At 49.8% G+C, this 20,129-nt stretch overlaps 1 protein-coding gene and 1 long non-coding RNA gene across 6 annotated transcripts in view; one reads left to right on the forward strand and one right to left on the reverse strand.

Annotated features, from left to right (window-relative positions):
- FAM20A (FAM20A golgi associated secretory pathway pseudokinase) overlaps window positions 1-20,129 on the forward strand; it is a 50,536-nt gene that overhangs the window by 1,380 nt on the left and 29,027 nt on the right. The gene's annotated exons all lie outside the window — the stretch shown is intronic.
- Window positions 266-17,456, reverse strand: LOC131496932 (uncharacterized). 4 transcript variants are annotated; one of them, XR_009254700.1, is made up of 6 exons: window positions 17,178-17,456; window positions 16,959-17,085; window positions 9,625-9,666; window positions 8,042-8,159; window positions 1,728-1,809; window positions 266-1,245 (listed from the first exon to the last, which is right to left on the reverse strand). It is a non-coding gene; the product is annotated as an uncharacterized LOC131496932 (long non-coding RNA). The 4 variants fall into 4 exon arrangements; XR_009254698.1 differs by having other exon boundaries at window positions 16,955-17,085; XR_009254697.1 differs by lacking the exons at window positions 266-1,245; window positions 1,728-1,809; window positions 8,042-8,159; window positions 9,625-9,666 and adding exons at window positions 11,335-12,237; window positions 13,000-13,138 and having other exon boundaries at window positions 16,955-17,085.

The raw sequence follows: 20,129 nt of genomic DNA on the forward strand, positions 1-20,129 counted from the left end.
TGGTTCACTCCTTAGCCCCACTTGTGTTCCCTGGCCGGCTACCCGCCTCTTTCAATCCTCGCCCCGATGTGGGAAGCCGCGGCTGGAGTTGGGCCATCCAGAATAGGTTCCCAGACAGAGCCAACTCCAGAGCTGGTTCGAATTCCGCACTTAGCTTTAGACCTGGGTGCCTTCCAGAAAGCAATGCTACTCCCTGGAAACCCAGCTCATTCTCTTAACTTACTCCAATGCCCAGGTCAGAGATCACAAGAGGTCAGCTGGGGCAGAAAGCTAAGTGGTTGGTGCCCTGATCCGTTCTGTTTAAAACGTGGCTTGTCCCTCCGGTGAGTGCTAGAACCCGAAGGCGGTTTTAGTGTTGTGGTGATTTGGGCAGACTTGGTTCCAGGCTTGATGCTTTCATGCACGGAGATAAAAATCTACCTGGGAATTTTTAAGATCCAAAGCACAATGCAGAGGGGGGAAAAAAAAAAACCAAACATATTTAGGTTTAAATTTAGAAGGATATATTTGTAAAAAGGCGCGGGGGATGTGGGGGGTGGGGGGTGGTTTGGAGAAGGCTGAGTGGTGGATACTGAGATCCCCAGGTAATGACCGAGGACGTTAAATGAGTTAGAGCTCTGTTTTGAAGTACAGACTTGTCTAAATATCACTCACATCCAGAGTTCACTTATGTACCACACCCATCCCTTTCCTTAATGCAAGAGATTTCAAAATGAGATGTCATCAGATGGTTTCAGAGTCCCTGTGGAGGATGGGTAGACCATAAATCGCCGTGGAAACTCAGTGCGAGCCCAGTTTAACTGTTTGCTCGTTATTCTGTGGTGCTAGGACCGAGAGAGGGCTTTCAGAAAGTAAAAAAGACACAAAATGGAGAGCTATTGGCTGAAATCACTGTGGTGAATTTCAACTGCAACTCCATGGCTGACGATTTTATATTAGAAAGGAAGTGGTTCTCCATTTCATGGCTAATTGTGCGTAATAAAAAGGCACTTGGAGATGGTTCCTCGGACACTGTCATTTTCAGCATTACCTTTATTTCGTCCATAACGTGGGCAGCCGGATCGATGGACGAGGAAATTTTGCCCTTAGAAAATTGTCCGCACATCTGTTGAAGATTTGAGAAGTGAAGGGACTTTGAGCAAAGTCACTGGCTCTTTGGCAAATGTAACCCCACAGTGTGCACATTTTTGCCGCCTTCAGGTTCTTCATGTTACTTTGGTCCTGAAGGGAAAGCCTAGGGGAATGCTTGGGCAGAAAAGCAAAAATCTTCCTCACCAATCTGTCCGGCAATCGATTTGGAGCTTGATTTCTACACCCTTGTGTGTCACAAAGACGCATTCACTGGCCAGAAGTGGTTTTGGTCATTTAACGGCGGATCGACCAATGAGGGCTGGTGACCTTGCTGTATTCGGAGGGAACAGGGTGGTTTGGTGGGGTTGGTGGGCATGTGACCCTTGTGATATTTATTTCCCTCTCCCTTTTAATCCTTGAGCTCTCAAGTGAGGTTTGTGGCTGAAACGGATGAGTAAACTGCACTCTCGAGTACCAAAAGTGGATCTCGGTACCTACCTTCACCCGAACTGTATGGTAAATGCCAACGCGATGATATTAATACGCATGTGCATTGTTACTCATGGCAGGGTTAAAAACGGAACCTGAAGACTCATTAGCCAGTGTGAATTTGAATCACGCGCCTTGTTCTGTTGTGAGAGACAGTCCCCCATTACCTTAATCGAGAGAGTGCCCTGATGAATATGAAGCCCGCATGCCTTTTCCAACGTGCAGGGCCAAGGAAGGCTCCAGAGTTCGCTGCAGACAGATAATTAGAACAGACAGCAAAGGAAGAAATAGTGAATGACCTTGCTAATGGCTTATCTCTTGCACGGACTAGCCCTCCATGTGTGTGTAATGATGTGAAGTCGGAAGGTATCTTTCGACAACTGTGAGCTCACTACCAATAAAAGGTAGATAATGCCCCGTCTTCTTCCCCCAGCACGTTCCTTTTCGATTTCAGTGGAAGATGGGGCTTATACATTGTTTTGAACGTCTCAGGTTTCCGATTAGTATTTGTTCATCGGGTGTCCGTATTCGGTTAAGTTGAAATGCAAAAGATATATCGCGTGTCGGGTGGACAGTCTTGTGCTATGGGACCCTCAGGCTTTCTGCAGACCTCCCCAACCCACTCCTTTCTCCCCCAAAATGTAAGTAAGTGTGGCACAATCCAAGTGAAAAATGCAATCAGGAAAAATGTTTCTGTCGGGTCGTCGGTCACTGATCACAGCCAGCGAGCCAACGCCAGGCCCTAGCAGGCATGATGACACATTTGGCACCTGTCTTGAATAGTGAAAAGGACAGAACAAAGAGCCAGGGGAGTATAGTCTTCACTACTTCAGGCCCTAAACCAGTCAGCCGCAGGAAGCCTTTTCCTTTCAAAGTAATGGATGGAAGGCGGGGCTTACAGATGGAAGGCGGGGCTTACCTGGCGCACAGGTAACTGTTCACCCCGCTGCTATCCTTGCCTCGGAGGCTGGGCTTTCTGGGTTTGTGGGCTGGGCTGCTTCTCTGCCCACAAGCTACCCAAGCCAGACAATACCTGTCCTCTGACGTGTCAGAAGTGGCCGGGCCTTTTGCCCACATATCTTCGGTTGGCTCCTCTGTAACTCTCCGGTCTTGACAGGCAAGGCCAAACAGGGTCATGCCCCACCACCCCTCTCACCTCTCACCCCTCACCCCCCTTCCCCATGCCCAGACTCCAGCAGCTAACACATAAATGCAAGCTCCCCACTCCCCACTCTCTGCTTTTCTTTCTTTGTGACATTTCCTCAGGTATCCGGAAGGTTGTGTCTCCCCACAATTACAGCTTCAGCATTTCTGAGCAGCGTGCGTGTGTATCTGTGTTCTCCATCTCCTCCTACCTACTTGCTGTCGCCGAAAGCCTAGCCCTGTGTTTCTCTTTGAAAATCACAGCGAAGACACTGGGCAGCTTTTCAAACCTGACAGTTGTTTAAGGGGAGTAAATTGGCTCAAGTTTTTCCAGGGAAAGCTTTGAGAAGACCCAGCAGCCGAGGCAGATAGAGGAGAGCGGGGAGGGGAGGGGTGGGAGACAGAGAAGGAGCCAGGAAAGATGAAGAAGTCAGCTGGAAATGAGAACTGTCTGTTCTAAGAGGTTTTGAAGGCCAAGCTTCTTCCCACCGTGGCATCTATGGAATGAAAAATACAATCTCTTTTTTCTCACCCCGTCCAGCCCCCCAGGCCTGTACCTCTTTTTCTCTTTCCTGCTTATCTCGTGCTGGCCCCAGACCATTGGGATTGATTGGGGGCAGGCACTGCAACTCGCAAAGGCAGATAAAAGTCCAGGTTCTTACTCCTGGAGGGCGACCATTTGCTTTTCTCCCAGAGTCAACAGGGCCTTGGCCCCCTGACCTATTCTTCCGCCAGCGATGCCAGGCTAAGAAAGGAAATGACCTCCTTTGGTTTGAAAACGGGCCTCAACCCGACCTGTGTGTGACTTCCATTTCTCTTTTCCAATCAGAGCTTTGCTTGACTGGTTTGGGAAGGGCTGTTGTTTTATAGCGATTCCCGCATCCCTGGACTTGTAGCTGGAAGAAACCTCTCCACTCTCCTCAGAGTCACATACTCCAAACCGATGGCGTCTGAGAGGACTAACCCAGGGCCATCTTCTGGTCCCTTCTCCCTCGTTCCAGAACCCAGTCTTCGCTGCCGTTTCTGCAGCAAAGACCTAAATCAGGGAGGCTCTCTGTTGTCCAGTCAAGGAGGACAGGCACTTCCTGTGTCCAGTTATATCAAAATGAAGTCCTTTGGCCAAGGACTAGAGGCTGTTTGTCAGCTGTTCCATTGTTCCCAGTCCCCAACACTCTCCTTTCACCGCACGAAGTTCTCATCAATCCTGGGAACTCAACTGGTTAACTGCATGCAAATCCCTCTTCCCGAAACATGAAACATACTTGGTCTGGCCCAGGGACTCCCCGTACACGTGCTAACTTAGGCCTCACGGTTTCCTTAGAAGTAGGCATGTGCTTGGTGGCGCCTGGGTGGCTCAGTCGGCTGAGCGTCGAACTTCAGCTCAGGTCATGATCTCACGGTCCCTGAGTTCAAGCCCCGCATCAGTCTCTGTGCTGACTGCTCAGAGCCTGGAGCCTGCTTCGGATTCTGTGTCTCCCTCTCTCTCTGCCCCTCCCCTGCTCATGCTCTGTCTCTCTGTGTCTCAAAAATAAATAAAAACATTAAAAAAAAAAAAAAAAAAAAAGAAGAAGAAGTAGGCATGTGCAGTAGACAGAATTCCAAGGTGGCCCCATTAGATTCCCAGCCCTGGTGTAAACACGCCCTCTCCTCATTATTCTACCAAATGTTAGTCTAGGTGCTGGTGTCGAGGAACTGTACAGATGTAATTAAGGTCCCAGATGAGTTGACCTTGGGATAGACAGATTATCCCGGTGTGCCTGACCTAATCGCAGGAGCCCTTTAAAAGCAGAGAGTTTTCTCCGGCTGATCAAAGAAAAGGAAATCAGAGATCCAAAGTATGATACGGATCTGAGGGGCCACTGCTGACTTGAAGATGGAGGGGGCCACCTGGCGAGGAACACTGAGGACTTAAGATTGGCCCGCAGGCGACAGCCAGCAGGGAAACAGGGACATCAGTCCTGCCACCACAAGGAAGCAAATTCTGCCAGGGGCGAGAACGAGCTCAGAAGCAGATTTCTCCCCACAGTCGCCAGACGAGAACTCAGCCTGGGGGACAGCTTAACGTCAGCCTTGCAGAGGCTGTGCAGAGAACACAGGTACGGCCAGGCTGGACTTCAGGCACAGAACTCGGTGACTGAACCGATGGGTGTTGCTCTAAGCCCCCGGGTGTGTAGTAGCCAACAAATAGCAATAGCAAACAAATCTGGTACTGCCGTTGATTTCCCTCCATAGAGGAAACTGAGGACGAGAAGGTTATATCACTTGTCTTCCAAAGTCAGGCAGCCAGCAAACCACAGGCAGGCTTCGTACCCAGAGCGTCTGGCTCCAGGATGCACGCCCTAACCACCAGCTGCACCACTGTGCATCTTTTGAAGTCCACAGGCCCTCGCTTTCCCTCTCCCGGAAAGGCTTTTCTGACTGCCTCCACCCACTCTGGCCCCTCTCTGACTATACCCCTCCTCTGCATATAAGACCATATTACTTTTTGTGACTGAGCCCCGTCCGGCTTCATGGCAGCTGCTAGGAGCTTCCTGGGGGAATGAATAGCCACTTGCTTCTGGCACGAAAAGCCCCCGGCTTGCACGTGGTCACGCTGCCACATCTGTTTCATGGTTTCCCGTGGGGCTGGGAGGGGGCGGGGACAGCCAGAGTCAATTATCTGGGGAACGCGTCATGGGGAACAGACAACATCAGGATTTGGGGCCTGTGAGCAAATGGTCTGTTGTCTCCTGTGAAGAAAGCCTCACACTGAAACAATCCCAACTGTAACATCACCCCACCTGTCACTTTAACTCCTCCCTGTAAAGGTCTAAGACAAAGCCACCCTACTGAGACTTTCTGAAATTTGGAGCTAAGGTGGGTGTTCTCTTTATTGCAATAGCCTAAATGAAATCAATTAAAAAAAAAAAAAAAAAAAGCCCCGAAGGAAAGTTGAGAGGGTGTCATATGCCAGGAAGAGGGAATTTCCTCTGCTTCCGGTACTTTCTGAGGAAGAGCAGCCAAGAAGTCTTGCTTAAAGAAAGTGGGAAGCACGGAGACCCTGAGTGAGCCAACACAATCCCCGAGCTGCCCCTTGGCAAGTGCTGACCCATGTTTTTCTTGTGATTATTCATTAAGCTGAGGCCGACGAGAGCCTGTGGATTCTGCTGAAGTCGGCCTGCCTGTGGCCGAAAGCCAAGCGGGGGATACCATTCTCGACAGCTGCCGCTTTAGGGGAACAGAGTTTCTAGGCCAAAGAGGATCTGCGAACCTGTTGTCAGAGGCAGGCACACACATACATGCCTGATGAAAACCATAGCAAGGAGAAAACAAAAAGGGCTTAGCCCTTCTGGTGCCCTGTCACTTGGCAGAATGTCCTATGGCTGCAATGTGAAATCAGGACAGACTGGGTCTGAGTGCTGTGGAGACGCTGGCATCCGGGACTCTGAAGGGGAAGAACTGGGGGCGGCCAGCAGAACCGGGCTTGGGCGCGACGCAAAGTTAAGAATCAGAAAAGGGTCTGATTTATTGGATCCCCGAGGAACAGACCAGTTCCATCTGGAAAGCCACAGGGAATAGAAAATAGTGGAGGACTGTGGTTCCTAAGCCAAGAACCTGTAATAAGACTCAGCAAAATACAGAGAGTAAAAGAGAAACTTAAGGAGTTTGGCACGGGGGCACATGGACTGAGAAGCTGGGCTATTAAAAAAAAGCTGGCCCGGGAAGAGATGGAATTTTAGAAAACTTGGAAGAGATTGATGGGTTAGAAAAGATCTCTCCCGGCAGAAGGAAATCAGAGCTGCCTCTGGCCCTGGGAAGCCAGGCATAGCTCAGATAGCAAACTTGCGATCCATACCTGGGTCGTCGTGGAATCGTAGGGAAATATTTCTGGGGGGGGTCGTAGGGAAATATTTCTGATGTTGCTAACCAAAATGGAGTCTCTGCGGAGGGACAGATTGTCTCTCCTGGCCAATTCAGGTGTCCCACAGGGTCTCAGTTTCATTAGTCCAAAGGGGAGTTTTGGATTTCTGACTCATTTTTCCCCATGGCTGAAGAGTTACAAATTCTATAGGAATAGTGTATTTATCTGCACTTACAGCTCAGCCCATGTTTTCCACTCTGAGTTAAGAATTATGCACAGCCAGTAGCTGTATTTTTTACGCATTCTGCGCCCCTCGGAACGGTCGGAGACGCTAGAGAAAGACCAGCCACAACTCCATCATCAAATCAAGCCCCTTATTAACCACTGTTTCATTGAAAGGGTTTTGTTTTTTGTTTTTTTTTTTTCCCCACGGGAGGGGGGAGGGGGGCGGTCCCTGGACCCTACTGAGTTCAAGGGATGAGGTCTGTTTCCCTTAAATGTTATGACAAATTTGCATTCTGTGCATATGCTTATTTTCCTAAGAAATAGTTTACTGCTTTTGGAAAGTCTACTTTGGTTTCAAGTGACAGAAACCTAACTCAAAGTAATGCAAGTAGGAAAAGGAAATGTAGAGACTTAAGTAACCAAAACCCAGTGAGGGCCTGTCTTAATCCCCTCCTGCGGCTTTGGGTCCCAGCTGCTCAAGGACCAGAGAGAAAAAGGGTGTCTCCGGTTTCCAAAAAAAAAAAGATAATGAGCAGAGATGCTGATTGGCCAGGTCCGAGAAAACAGCCAGGCTGTAGAGGACTATGATTGGCCCAGCTTTGAGGTGCGCCCACCTCTCAGCCAATCCCTGATGTCAGGGAGGTGGAGTCATTGGAAACTGTGCATTCTCAGGACAGGTGGCTCATTGAGGGGAGGAGGGGTGCACCTGGAGAAACTGTCACGGGTGATGCTGGAAAGTTTCTCCGCTTAAGCGCAGAGCACTCCTTTAGCTACTGTTCTGGAGTTTTAATTGAGACTTGAAAATCGAATTCATTCACAACAAATTCCCAACATGTGCGGGCTTTTTATACCAACCATTAAAATCCTCCCAAGAAGACAGGCATCTTCATTTATTGGGGCTTAATCAACCTTACTCTCTTCACGGGAGCCCAAAGAAGAAACCGAGGTGGACCCAGCTCATTCGTGGGCTCATGTCTCTTTCTCCCAAAAAGAGATTCCACTTAGAGCCAAGATGCCAGGGGCGCCTGGGTGGCTCAGTCGGTTAAGCGGCCGACTTCGGCTCAGGTCATGATCTCGCGGTCCGTGAGTTCGAGCCCCACATCGGGCTCTGTGCTGACAGCTCAGAGCCTGGAGCCTGTTTCAGATTCTGTGTCTCCCTCTCTCTGACCCTCCCCCATTCATGCTGTCTCTCTCTGTCTCAAAAATAAATAAACGTTAAAAAAAAAAAAAACAAAAAGATGCCAGTGTGTCAATCCTGAGGAAACCACTTACCTTCTTCAGGACTCCCTTCCTTTGGAATGAAGAGAGTGAACCTCTGGTCCCTGAAGGCTCCTTGCTGCTCTGTTTTCCAGGGACAGCATATCTTTGACCAAGATTTCTTCTTCAAGGTCTATCAGAGCGAAAATATGGGACAGGCATTTTCGAGATGTGCTCCATGAACTTCCAGGGTTCTGGGAGATGCTTCTCAAGTTCTGCAAATGACGGATTAATTTTTCATCTTGAAAGAGTGTACTTCAACACAATTCTGAAGTTCTTGTATGAAAAAACTCACACCCGGTTGTGTTACACACACGTGGTAGCCTGTAGAGCTTGTGGCAGGTAGCTTAGGTGGACACATGGCTTCTCCTCCTGTCTTTGTTTAATTGAGGAGTACTCTGAGATTGCAAGGTGAGCTATTAAAAACCGTCTCCCGTCCCAACTGCTTATGTATGTTTATCAGGATTTTTTGTACCGTGCTACCAAAACGATGTGCGGAAATTAATCAGGTACTGAAATAAGACTACTTCTCTCTGTCATTCCCCCCACTTTTGAATGCTTGAGTTCGTAATCCTGTCTTCCTTCTTGTTCTTATCGATGAGCTTTTAAAAATAAGTCCACATATTTTAGCCTATAAATTCGATTTATAATAATAAATGACGAGTTTGGTTTATTTCATACATTGGGATTCTGTGCAACGTTTCTTTTGTAAGGAAGGTTCCACTTCTAGAAAATTTTTGAAAGCCGCTGATTTGGACTATATGGGAATAGAGTAAACATTTTTTCCTCCTTCCTCAAAAACCGATGGGCCTAGAACCCAAGCCCCCTGCCCTCCCTTACCCCCCTCACTCCCAGCTATTATCACTAGTGAGAGCACGGCCACACACCCCCACCATGGCTTTGCCAATGCTTGCGGCCACTTGAGCAAATGAGAGCATCTTTTAGGCCTTGTGTACTATTCCTGCTTTGCTGCACAGCAAATCATACCAAAATATCATGACTTAAAAACAAGAACCATTTACTGGCTCACGATTCCGCAAGTCTGCAATTTGGGCTGGGCTCAGCTGAGCGGTTCTTCTGGCCTCCTTGGGCTCAATGAGATATCCGTGGTCAGGTGCCACATAAACTCTGCTGAGCTAGGCTGTGTCCCCTCCCGGGGGGGGGCCCTGTCTGGGCCTTGGTGGAGATGATGACTGTGGTTCCACATGGCAGTCAGCTAATCCCGGCTGCATCACGTAGTGGTGGAAGGTTACCAAGAGAGAGTGGAAGTGGGCATCACCCCTTGAGGTCCTGGCCAGGACCTGCTGAATGTCGCTTCTGCTGCCTTCTGTTGGCCAAAATAGATTAAAGCCCACGTGGGGAGATTTGGGTCTCCTGGCCATTGGAGAGGAGGTGGTGTAATAACTTAGGACCGAGCAGAGGCTCCAAGGAAGTCCCTTTTGCTGGCACTTGTCAGGCAGTGAGCCAGCAGCTGTAAGTGGCAACAGCCTGCCTCATGTGTCCGTGAGAAAGAAATCTAATAGAGCCCTTTAAAACTCGAATGAAGCAGTTGTGGACTGAATCATGTTCCCACAAAACCCATATGTTCAAGTTCTTACCTGCAGCGCACCTCAGAATGTGACTGTTTTTGGAGACTGGGCCTATAAAGAGATAATTAAGGTTAAATGAGGTCACCAGGGTGGGGCCTTAATCCCCTATGACTAGTGTCCTTGAAAGAAGCGGGAGAGACCCCGGGAGATACTTACGTACGGAGGGAAGGCCATCTGAGGACGCAGGGAGAAGACGGCCTTCCGCAAGCCATGGAGACAGGCCTTGGGAGAAACCGTCTCGGCTGACATCTTGATCTTGGACTTCCAGGCTCCAGAAGCGTGGGAAATAAATTTCTATTGTGTAAGCCACACCCGGTGTGTGGTATTTTGTTATGGCAGCCTGAGCAGACTAATAATACAGAGGCTAACTGACAGGGATAGTTAGGGCTAATCTGCTGGCTCAGGCCTGCCTGCACCTCAGCTCCCTGGGGCACACGGCAAAGCCAAGCTGTCTCTGAAACTGTCCCCTCCCCCGGTGTGGTTCTCCCAGCTTCACCAGGCCTCCAGGCCTCCCTTTTCAAGCCCTTAAAAACTCCCTCGTTCACAGACAAGATGACCTCAATCCTTTCCTTAGGGCCAAGTGATTAGCTCTTCATTTAGTTTCTTTTTAATCTACCTGTTTGTGGGTAGACTTCAAGATCTCCCTTCTTCTGGAGACCATTTTTGGGACCAGAAGCCGACACCTGGCTCTCTGTCTCCCTGCATCCCTCCTAGGATGGTCCTCCTCCTCCCCAAGGCCACAGGTCCTCTGATTGATGGGCCGAGGACACAACGTCATCCTTCAAGGGTGCTTAAAGCCCGTTTTGTAAATTTTTAAACACTTCCTGTCCTGTGAACCGCCAGAATATTTAGAACAGCGATGAAAATTTGTTTTCGCTTATCAGGTGTATTAAGCGCCTATTATTTCATAAGCAAATCTCCAAAGACCGTTATCTGTTCATTTACCTATAGGGAATTTGTGATAATAATTGTTAATATTAGTAATGGCATGAATGTGGAGAGTCCTTTCACTTCCCGAAGCTTTTTTTTAAATTATTTTTTTATGCTTATTTATTTCTGAGAGAGACAGAGGCAGAGCATGAATGGGGGAGGGGCAGAAAGAGGGAGTCACAGAATCCGAAGCAGGCTCCAAGCTCTGCGCTGTCAGCACAGAGCCCGACGCGGGGCTCGAACCCACAAACCGTGAGATCACGACCCAAGCCGGAGTCAGACACTTAACCGACTGAGCCACCCAGGTGCCCCTTTCCTGAAGCTCTTTTAAGCAGTCTGTAATTCATTCACCGTAGATTGGTGTTTACAGGCAGTAAGAGGCTGACCTGAGTGTCCCCATGGAAAGACATCCAGTCAATCTGTGTTTTGAAGCACAAATTGTTATAAAGCTGTGTTATAAAGCAGCATCCTTGGCAACAGCCTGGGCTGGTGGGGCCTCAACTGTCTGTAGTGGATGCTATGCAGGACCCCCGGGGAAAAACTATGAGTACTGCCTTGTACGGAGACCATCAGAGGCCACACCTCTCAGAGGAGTCTCCATTGAAATGGACAGAAACTCCCTCAGTGAAACTTGATGGTGTCAGAAAAACACAGGGAAACATTTATGTGCTGTGTTTATTATAATCATAAGTATTATGTTATTCTAATAGAAGAATGAGAAACTGAGGTCTTCCAGTATCATTTGCTATCAGAAAATCAAATACCATCAAGGATGGACTTTAAAATATGTTTAATGTGTATTTATTTATTTTGAGACAGAGAGAGAGCGGGGCGGGGGGGAAGGGGGTTGGCAGACAGAGAGACAGAGGGAGAGACAGAGAGAAAATTCCAAGCAGGGGGCATTTGGGTGGCTCAGTCGGTTAAGTGTCCAACTTCAGCTCAGGTCATGATCTCAGGGTTCGTGGGTTCGAGCCCTGCGTCGGGCTCTGTACTGACAGCTCGAAGCCTGGAGCCTGCTTCAGATTCTGTGTCTCCCTCGCTCTCTGCCCCGCCCCTGCTCACGCTCTGTCTCTCTCTCTCTCTCTCCTTCAAAAATAAATTTAAAAAAAAAATCCCAAGCAGGCTCCACCCGGTCAGGGCAGAGCCTGACATGGGGCTCGATCTCACCGACCACAAGATCATGATCTGAGCTGAAACCAAGAGTTGGACACTTAACTGACTGAGCCACCCAGGCACCCCTGCCATCAAGGAAGGATTTTAATGCCACACACTTTTTTGCTCCGTGGCCTGGACCCCTTGGCAGAGACTTTACGAGACGTTCGGCAACAGCTGCGAGCCTGAGACGACGCCCCGCATCTCAGAAGCTGGCAGCCACGTCTTTGGGCCATTGGGTCTTCTCATTTCCTGAGCAAGTTCTGAGAAGGGAATTCCGTCACTACATTGGTTTCCTAGGGCTGCGAATGTTTCCTTGCACACTTCTGGAGGCTGAATCTGAAACCAAGGTGTCAGAGGCTCTGGGGAGGCGGGGGGGGGGGGGGGGCGGCGCACAAGTCCTTTGCTACAAGAATAGCTGCCAGCATTCTTGGACTCGGGGCCGCATCACCCCAAGCTCTGCCTCCACGGTCACATCACCTCCTCTTCCGCCTATGTGTCTCTCTTCGAAGGCCACGTGTCACTGCATCTGGGGCTCACCTGAATAATACAAGACCATCTCTTCTCAAAATCCTGAACTGTGTTACATCTGCACAGATGCCATTTCCAAACAAGGTCACATTCCCCGGTTCCAGGGATTTAGGTCCTGGACGTTAGGTGTTTGGGGAGAGCACCCTGCCCCCCGTACCGTTATGAATAGAAAGGCCGTCAGTTACCATTGTAACTGTCCCATTATTTTATGATGAGATAGATCATAAACATCGTTATGATCTATCTCCTAAAATAAACGTAGGGACACCTGGGTGGCTCAGTCGGTTAAGCGTCTGACCTTGGCTCAGGCCATGAACTCGTGGTTCATGAGTTCAAGCCCCACATCAGGCTCCGTGCTGACAGCTGAACCAGCTTCGGACCCTCTGCCCCCTATCTCTCTGCCCCTCCCCGACTTGCCCTCTCTCTCTCTCCCTCTCTCAAAAATCAATAAATATTAAAAAAAAATTTTTTTCATGAAAAAATTTTAAAAATACAATACAATAAAATAAATGTAAAATAGTTGAGAAAAACAAGTCCAAGGGAAAATAGGACAGATGGGGCCTAGAGTGAAGAGCTTCTCAGAGCACTTCTGTGAACACCTGCCCACCCCAGAGTTAGCTGTGCTCGGGGACCCATCAGTCGTGTCTACAGGGCGAATGCTAGCCTGTGGCCCAGGAAGACCATAGGGTTCCCGTCAATTCCCCGGGGTCCTCCTCCCTCACATCCTACCGCTCAGAGGACACCTTGTGGGTAAGCACCAGGGTCCTCCACCTTGGAAGACGGTCCCGTCGGTGACTCCGTGCACTCCCCAGCATGAGCGGCACTGTGTCCCAGAGCAAGTCCGTGCAGTCATGTCCCCATGGGCCACACTGCCCAGTTCCCGGCACACAGGCCTGCCGGCTTGTCTTATCTAAGGAGAAAATCGACAGCGCTGAGGTTCCAGGGGAATGGGGAGCAGGTGCACACTTGGGGAAGTCCTCCACCCCTCCCACTGTCTTAGCAGAGCTTCTGATCGACACTGAGTGGCAGCGCATTTAGGGTCAAACTCCTGGAGGCGCCTGGAGTGCAGCTCGTCAGGGTTGACATTCAGCGCAGAGAAACAGACTTGGCTGTTGGCTAAACTTGGAGATAAAAACAAAAGGCTCTTGAAGAAGGTCACGGTCAAACCAGACGGGTGAGTGGATTCAAAGCCACCGACCTGTGCCCAGCGAGGAGCCCAAGTTCCAAGGGCAGTCGGGATCCTCCCGAGATACTTGCGGATCTGCTGTGACAGATGGGCCAGAGGGTAATCGGTACCTCCAAGCCATATGCCGTAGCATGTGACTGCAAGATTTGGGGCTGGAAAAATATGAAAATAGATAATAACCAAATGCCCACCTTAGGTATTAAAAAACCATCGACAGAGCAACGATCGAATGCCTAATTTGAGCAGCGGAACTTACTAGTGGTCCCCGAGGGTTAAATTCATTGCAAAATGTAACCCAATGAGGTGGTTTTCTGTTCTGTTATGAGCTGTAAAGCCATTAAAAAGGTCTGAGGAGGTCAGCCAGAAATGATGAGCTTGGATTTATGGCAGTTGTTCCATGGCCCTTCTTTCTGGCAATAACAGAGCTAAGCGATCTGTTAAGGCTACTCATGAACTATGATATGAAAACTGTTTTGTCTGCACTTACGAAAATGCTTCCTCCTGACTTTCCTGGCGGCGGGGAGGGTTGCTATGCCCAACTCATCCAAAAACATCAGTTACTCGTTAAGTGTAGAAAAGTAAGGGGCGCCTGGGTGGCGCAGTCGGCTAAGCGTCCGACTTCAGCCAGGTCACAATCTCGCGGTCCGTGAGTTCGAGCCCCACGTCGGGCTCTGGGCTGATGGCTCAGAGCCTGGAGCCTGTTTCCGATTCTGTGTCTCCCTCTCTCTCTGCCCCTCCCCCGTTCATGCTCTGTCTCTCTCTGTCCCAAAAATAAATAAAAAACGTTGAAAAAAAAAATTTTTTTTTTAAAGTGTAGAAAAGTAAGCAGATGGAGGGGTGCCTGGGGGGCTCAGTCGGTTGAGCCTCTGACTCTTGGTTTCGGCTCAAGTCATGATCCCAGGTTCATGGGATTGAGCCCTGAGTCGGGCTCTGTTCTGAGTGTGGAGCCTGCTAAGATTTTCCTGTCTCTCTCTCTCTCTCTCTCTTTCTTTCTCTCTCTCTTCCTCTCTCTCCCACTTGTGCGCTCTCTCTCCCTCTCAAAACAAAAACAGAAACAAGCAGATGGGCCAGAATATTTGAGCCCCAAAGGAGACAGCTGGCTCCTTCTTGCCCTTTGGATCTCCTTTCAAAACTGCCCACTCACAGGGATCTTTCCTGTCCCATCAACCTAGAGGGGTCCCCAACTCTCTCTTGCCACTCCTGCCTTATTTTCATCAGGGCTCTTGACACAATTTAACACCTTCTTGTTTATTGATCTGCTTAGCGTAAAACCTCACTAGATCGTAAGCGTTTAAGGATTGTATCAAACTGAATGGATATATCCACATCCAAATCCCCCCCGAATCTTTCACTGGTATCTTAGGGGATGGTGGGGGAGAAAAGTCTTTGTAGATGTAATTCAGAATCTTAGGATGAGGAGATCATCCTGGATAATCTGGGTGGGTCCTAAAACAAGAACAAGGGTCCTTATAAGGAAAAGCAGAGGGAGGTTAGACACAGAAGAGGACACAGTGCGACCAAGAAGGCAGAGACCGGGGTGATGTGGCCACCAGGCAAGGTAGGCCAACAGCCACCAGAAGCTGAAAGAAAAAAAAGAATGGATTCTCCCCCGGGGCCCCCAGAAGGAGCCCAATAGCCTCACTGATACCTCGATGTCAAGCTCTGGGAGTCCAGAACGGTGAGAAAATAAATTTCTGGAAAGCCACCACGTTTGAGGTTATTTCTTACGGCAGCCACAGGAGCCGCTGGACGGAGGCTTGCTCGCCTCTTTGGCAGTGTGATCCCGTACCTAAAAGGCTGCTTGTACACAACAGGTGCCTCATAAATGTTTGGTACATGAATGAGAAAAAAGAGTACTTGAGAGGCTCTGTAGTTAGGCAGTTCTGGGTTTAAATCCCAGCTCTGACACCAGGCGCCCAAAGGCCTGAGGCTCATTTCCTGGAACCTCAGCGTCCGGGTCAGGAGTCGGAGGCTGTAATACCCACCCCCAAGGGGTAGCGGGGCCTGTCCTGCACTGAGCAGGGTGCCCAGTTCATGTGGTACATTGTTTTATGTTCCGTGCGGACAACTCGCTACCTGTCCGTATCCAGCCTTACTCATGTGTGTGTGATACTCAGGTCGATGACACTCAGCAGCCGGGGTCAGCTCCATTGCTAGGGTGAAACACCCTGGGTCCAGCCCAGCCAGGGCCCCCCGCTTGTCTGGAAGCCCCGGTGCATCCAGAGAGAGAAAATACACGTATTGATTTGTCCCTGGTCACCGGGACGTCAAATGCCTCATGCTTGCAGGCAGAGAAAACACAGAACCGGGTCAATGTGCAATTAGCCTACCTCTTTCAGAAATTACACCCCAGGGGTGCCTGGGGGGTTCAGCGTCCAACTTCGGCTGAGGTCACGGTCTCGCAGCTCGTGAGCTCGAGCCCTGCGTCGGGTTCCGCCCGGACAGTGGCGAGCCTGCTGGGAACTCTCGCTCTCTCCCCCTCACTCTCTGCCCCTCCCCCGCTTGTGTTCGCTCGCAAAATACGTGAATAAATTTAAAAGAAAGAGAAAAGAAATCGCACCCCTTCCCACCCCCTACACCCACGCTCTGAGCGAAAACGGGTCCGTCAGCGAACGGTCCTCGGTCACACGACTTGAAACGACAGGAGTCCTGCAGTTGGCAGATGCCATTTTAATTCTTCTCTTCTCATCTCTTGTCACCGAGTATTTTTTCAGCCAGTTAAACAGGCTGATCTCTTTCCCGTCCGGCCGTGCCTCTGGTGAGCTGGTGACGTTGACAGTAGCCGACCCTTGGTGAGCACGTACTCTGGGCACTCAGGGCGAGGCACAGGGCTTGTGTCCTTTGCATACTATCTCACTTAATTCTCACCACAACCCCACAAGAGAGGTACTGTTACTACGCCCACCTTGGGTCGCAGAGAAAGGCTCAGACAGGCTAGGTTCCCCTAGAAACCGGATTTCAAAGGCGGAAATTCCACACTGACTTGAACTTTGCCTCCTGTCTCAGATCGGGTCCTGGAAGCATATCTGAAGTGAGATTGGAGGGCAGGAGGCCTTGCGGGCGGAGCTCTCAGATGCCCCCTTGCATCACGGCCCAGACATACCCGAGGCAGAAACGCTCCCTACCTGTCTGCTGCGGACACATGAATCGCTATTGCCGGGTGGGCTAGAAGCACCAAAAAAGCTTTAAAAGATAGCTCAACTGGGGCGCCCGGCTGGCTCAGGCGGTTAAGAGACCCTTGGTTTCGGCTCAGGTCACGATCGTACGGCTCGTGAGTTCGAGCCCCACGTCAGGCTCTACACGGACAGTAGGGAGCCTGCTTGGGATTCTCTCTCTCCCTCTCTCTCTCTGCCCCTTCCCCACCCGCGCCCTCTCTGTCTCTCTCAAAATAAATACACGTAAATAAATAAATAAAAATTAAAAATAGCTCAACTTGTCAGTCCTTATACACCATAGACCTGCTTTTTTATTTTTACACCAAAAAAAAAAACTTGCTTTTTTAAACCAGGGAGAACATTGGTTATCGGTAGAATCTCTCACCCACATTCTGATTCCAGGCTTGGGTTTCATCACAGCCCTGCCACTTTGTAGCCGTGTGACCCGGGACAAGTCACCTGGTCCCTGTGCCTTTAAGGAAGTCGTGACGGTAACACTGATTTTATACGGAATTTCTGTGAGGATTCAACAGCCCAAAGTTGCAAAGTGCTTAAAATAGCGCCTGGCACAGGGGAGGCACCGCGTCGAGGTGAGCGAGTTTTCTTACCATCGTTCCGACTCGTAGACCCCTTTCAGATCACTGGTTCCTGTACCTGATTTTTGCTCATCAGAACGGAGGTCCGTCCACACGGTTCCCATGCCTGGAATGGGTCCTGAAACGCCCCTTCCGATTCAGGCCTCCTCTCCTTGGGCTCCCCTCCAGCTCAGAAGCCCCTGTCACCCTGGCTAGGTCTTACTCAACCGCTGAGCCAGAGCGGTGACCCCATGAGGTCAGGATGGGCTTGGGAATCCAGGTGGCCCCCGGGAAAACAAGAGATCTGTTGCATCACAGCATGAAGCCAGCTCCGAGAGGAGGAAGTGATTGTATTTCAACCGGATAGAAACGAGTTTGTGTTGTGAAATCCGCCCATTCTGCAAAAATCTCACTCAAATCTCCATACAGTCCCTGCTTTCCCGCTGGCGAACAGATCAGCGTGTTTCGCGGTCTCCCCCACGACCTCTCCCTGTCTTTACGGAGGCCCCGGCAGGAATCTAAATAAACCCTTGACGGAGCATCGCTTTCTCCACACCCTCTGTTTTTTGATTTTTACACCAAGAAACGTTGCTTTTATTATCAGGGGGAACATCGGTTACTGACAGGCTGTCTCCCCCACATTCTGATTTCAGGCTTTGGTGGAAGAACAGAAAAGGCTCAGGTCAGACGGCCTGGCTGTTCGGCCCTCCTTTCCATTTCTCATGCTGTTTCCTTAATTTCCTCTTCTGGAGACGGGAGGGATGACGTATTCACAGGGCTTGAGGGAACTAGATATAATCCATGCAGAGAACCCCCCGGATGCATTTGGAATAAGCTCTACACAAACACAAGTTGATAGCGTTTAAAAAAAAAGTCATCCTATGTGAACTAAGTACCGTGAGACTGCGGCAGAGGCATCAAAATCCATGTGTTCCCCTTATGTCCCAGCCCCCTTGCAGCCAGGCGGAGGCCCTATGACTGGTTCTAGCCCATGGTATGGGAGTTGGGATGACTATGTCACTTCCCGGCCAAAGCCCTTAACAGCCGGTGCCTCTCTTTTCTCCCCGTGATGACCTCGAAGGCCACTCACTGGGATCTCGGTGTGTCCCTAAAGCCGGGTCCCTGGGTCGTGCTGTGACCTTCATTAAACAAGTAGGCACGTGAGTGAGAGAGAAGGCTTCGTTGGGCTAAACCCACTGAGATTTCCGGATGAAATTGTTACTCCAGCAAAATCTGATTTTGCTCCGCAAGCACAGGTGTGAGGGAGACGTAACATGGATTTCTTTTTCTTTTTTTAAAGTTTATTTGAGAGAGAGAGAAGAGAGAGACAGAGAGTGAGTGGGGGAGGGGCAGACAGAGGGGGAGACACAGAATCCGAAGCAGGCTCCAGGCTCCGAGCTCTCAGCACAGAGCCCCAGGCAGGGCTCGAACCCACGAACCGCAAGATCCTGACCTGAGCCAGAGTCGGACGTCAAACCCACTGGGCCACCCAGGTGCCCCGATTTCTTCTCCTAAAAAAAAAAAAAAGTCAAATGAAATGAAACTTTTCTTGAAAGAAAGTCAAATGAAATGAAACTCCTATTGGGTTGGTTGGGAATTGAATCTGAGCCATCACGGGATCTCCTTTCCCCAAACCCCCTCAGTGTTGGGGGGATGGCCTGAAGGTTTTCCGGTGGTAGAACACTTGAGGAGGACCCCCTAATCCACGTCCCATCACCTAGCCTTGTCCAGCTGGGAAACTGTGGGGTCTGGAACGATCTCAAGTGCAAGTATAGAACTAGGTGGGTTTCTGGTACCTGAAATGCACCTTCCTAGGCACGCTATGCCATTTTCCACCACCCTGGGTCACCCCCAGGAAACAGGCCAGACACACGACCCCAAAGCCACCTTTCCTAAGCTCGGGGAATCTGCGTACCTCCCCAATACTCTCTGCTTCGGTAGGCACCTCCTGGTCTCTGTCAAACTCCCCTGTCAAGCGTATCCCCTCACTGAGTTTAGGCTTCCCAGAAATCCAAAAGTCAAAAAAGCCAGAGAAGGAAGGAGTGGGGTAGCCTGTCCAAAGTGTGTGCTCGGTCCTAGATCATAAACACCCTCGGAGACACATGCAAAAGCCCAGCTACCTTCTCAGAACGGGGGTGGGAGAAATTCTGCAAGAACAAAAAAAAAAAACAAATTAATATCTCAATAAATCATCCTCCCGCACACGGGTCACTGCTCATGCTGAGGAGGAAAACAGGCCAAGATCGGCAATCATGCTCTCAGTTTGTTAAACCGATGGAAAAAATAATACCATGCAAATTAACGCTAGCTCACGGGCCAAGGACTTGAAAGAATTTCAGCTGTGGGTGAGCCACAAGGAAATTTGCCTACAAACCATGAAAATATGTGCTCCCAGCCTAGCCCTCTACTGCAACCCCCTGTAGTTAAATATCCCTTCATGCAGATCTTTCTGTCCTTCAAATGTCCGTGCCTGTGTGATAAGCAGTAAGGAAAAGCTCACACGTTTTTGAAAATAAATATGTTCTGATCAACCTTTGATTATCAGAGGACCCAGGGTGTGGATTTTTAAAGTTCCTCTTTTCTCTTGGTCCACTCTGAGTACTGCCTTTAGACCACATTTCTTTAAAAAAAATAATAATAATTTTTTCATGTTGATTTATTTTTGAAAGAGAGCGCATCAGCGGGAGAGGGGCAGAGAGAGAGAGGGAGACACAGAATCTGAAGCAGGCTCCAGGCTCCCAGCTGTCAGCACAGAGCCCGACACGGGGCTCGAACTCATGAGCCATGAGATCATGACCTGAGCCGAAGTCGGACACTTAACCGACTGAGCCACCCAGGCGCCCCAGACCACATTTCTGTTTTCTGCACTCAGGAAAATGGTACAGACCAGAGAAGACACATGTCCACACGATGTCAGTATCATCGGCTAACAGTGTGTGTGTGCATGTGTGTGCGCAGGTGTGTGTGTGTGCGTGTGTGTGTGTG

This window comes from Neofelis nebulosa, chromosome 16 (genome assembly GCF_028018385.1).
Source record: "Neofelis nebulosa isolate mNeoNeb1 chromosome 16, mNeoNeb1.pri, whole genome shotgun sequence".
Lineage (NCBI taxonomy): Eukaryota > Metazoa > Chordata > Mammalia > Carnivora > Felidae > Neofelis > Neofelis nebulosa.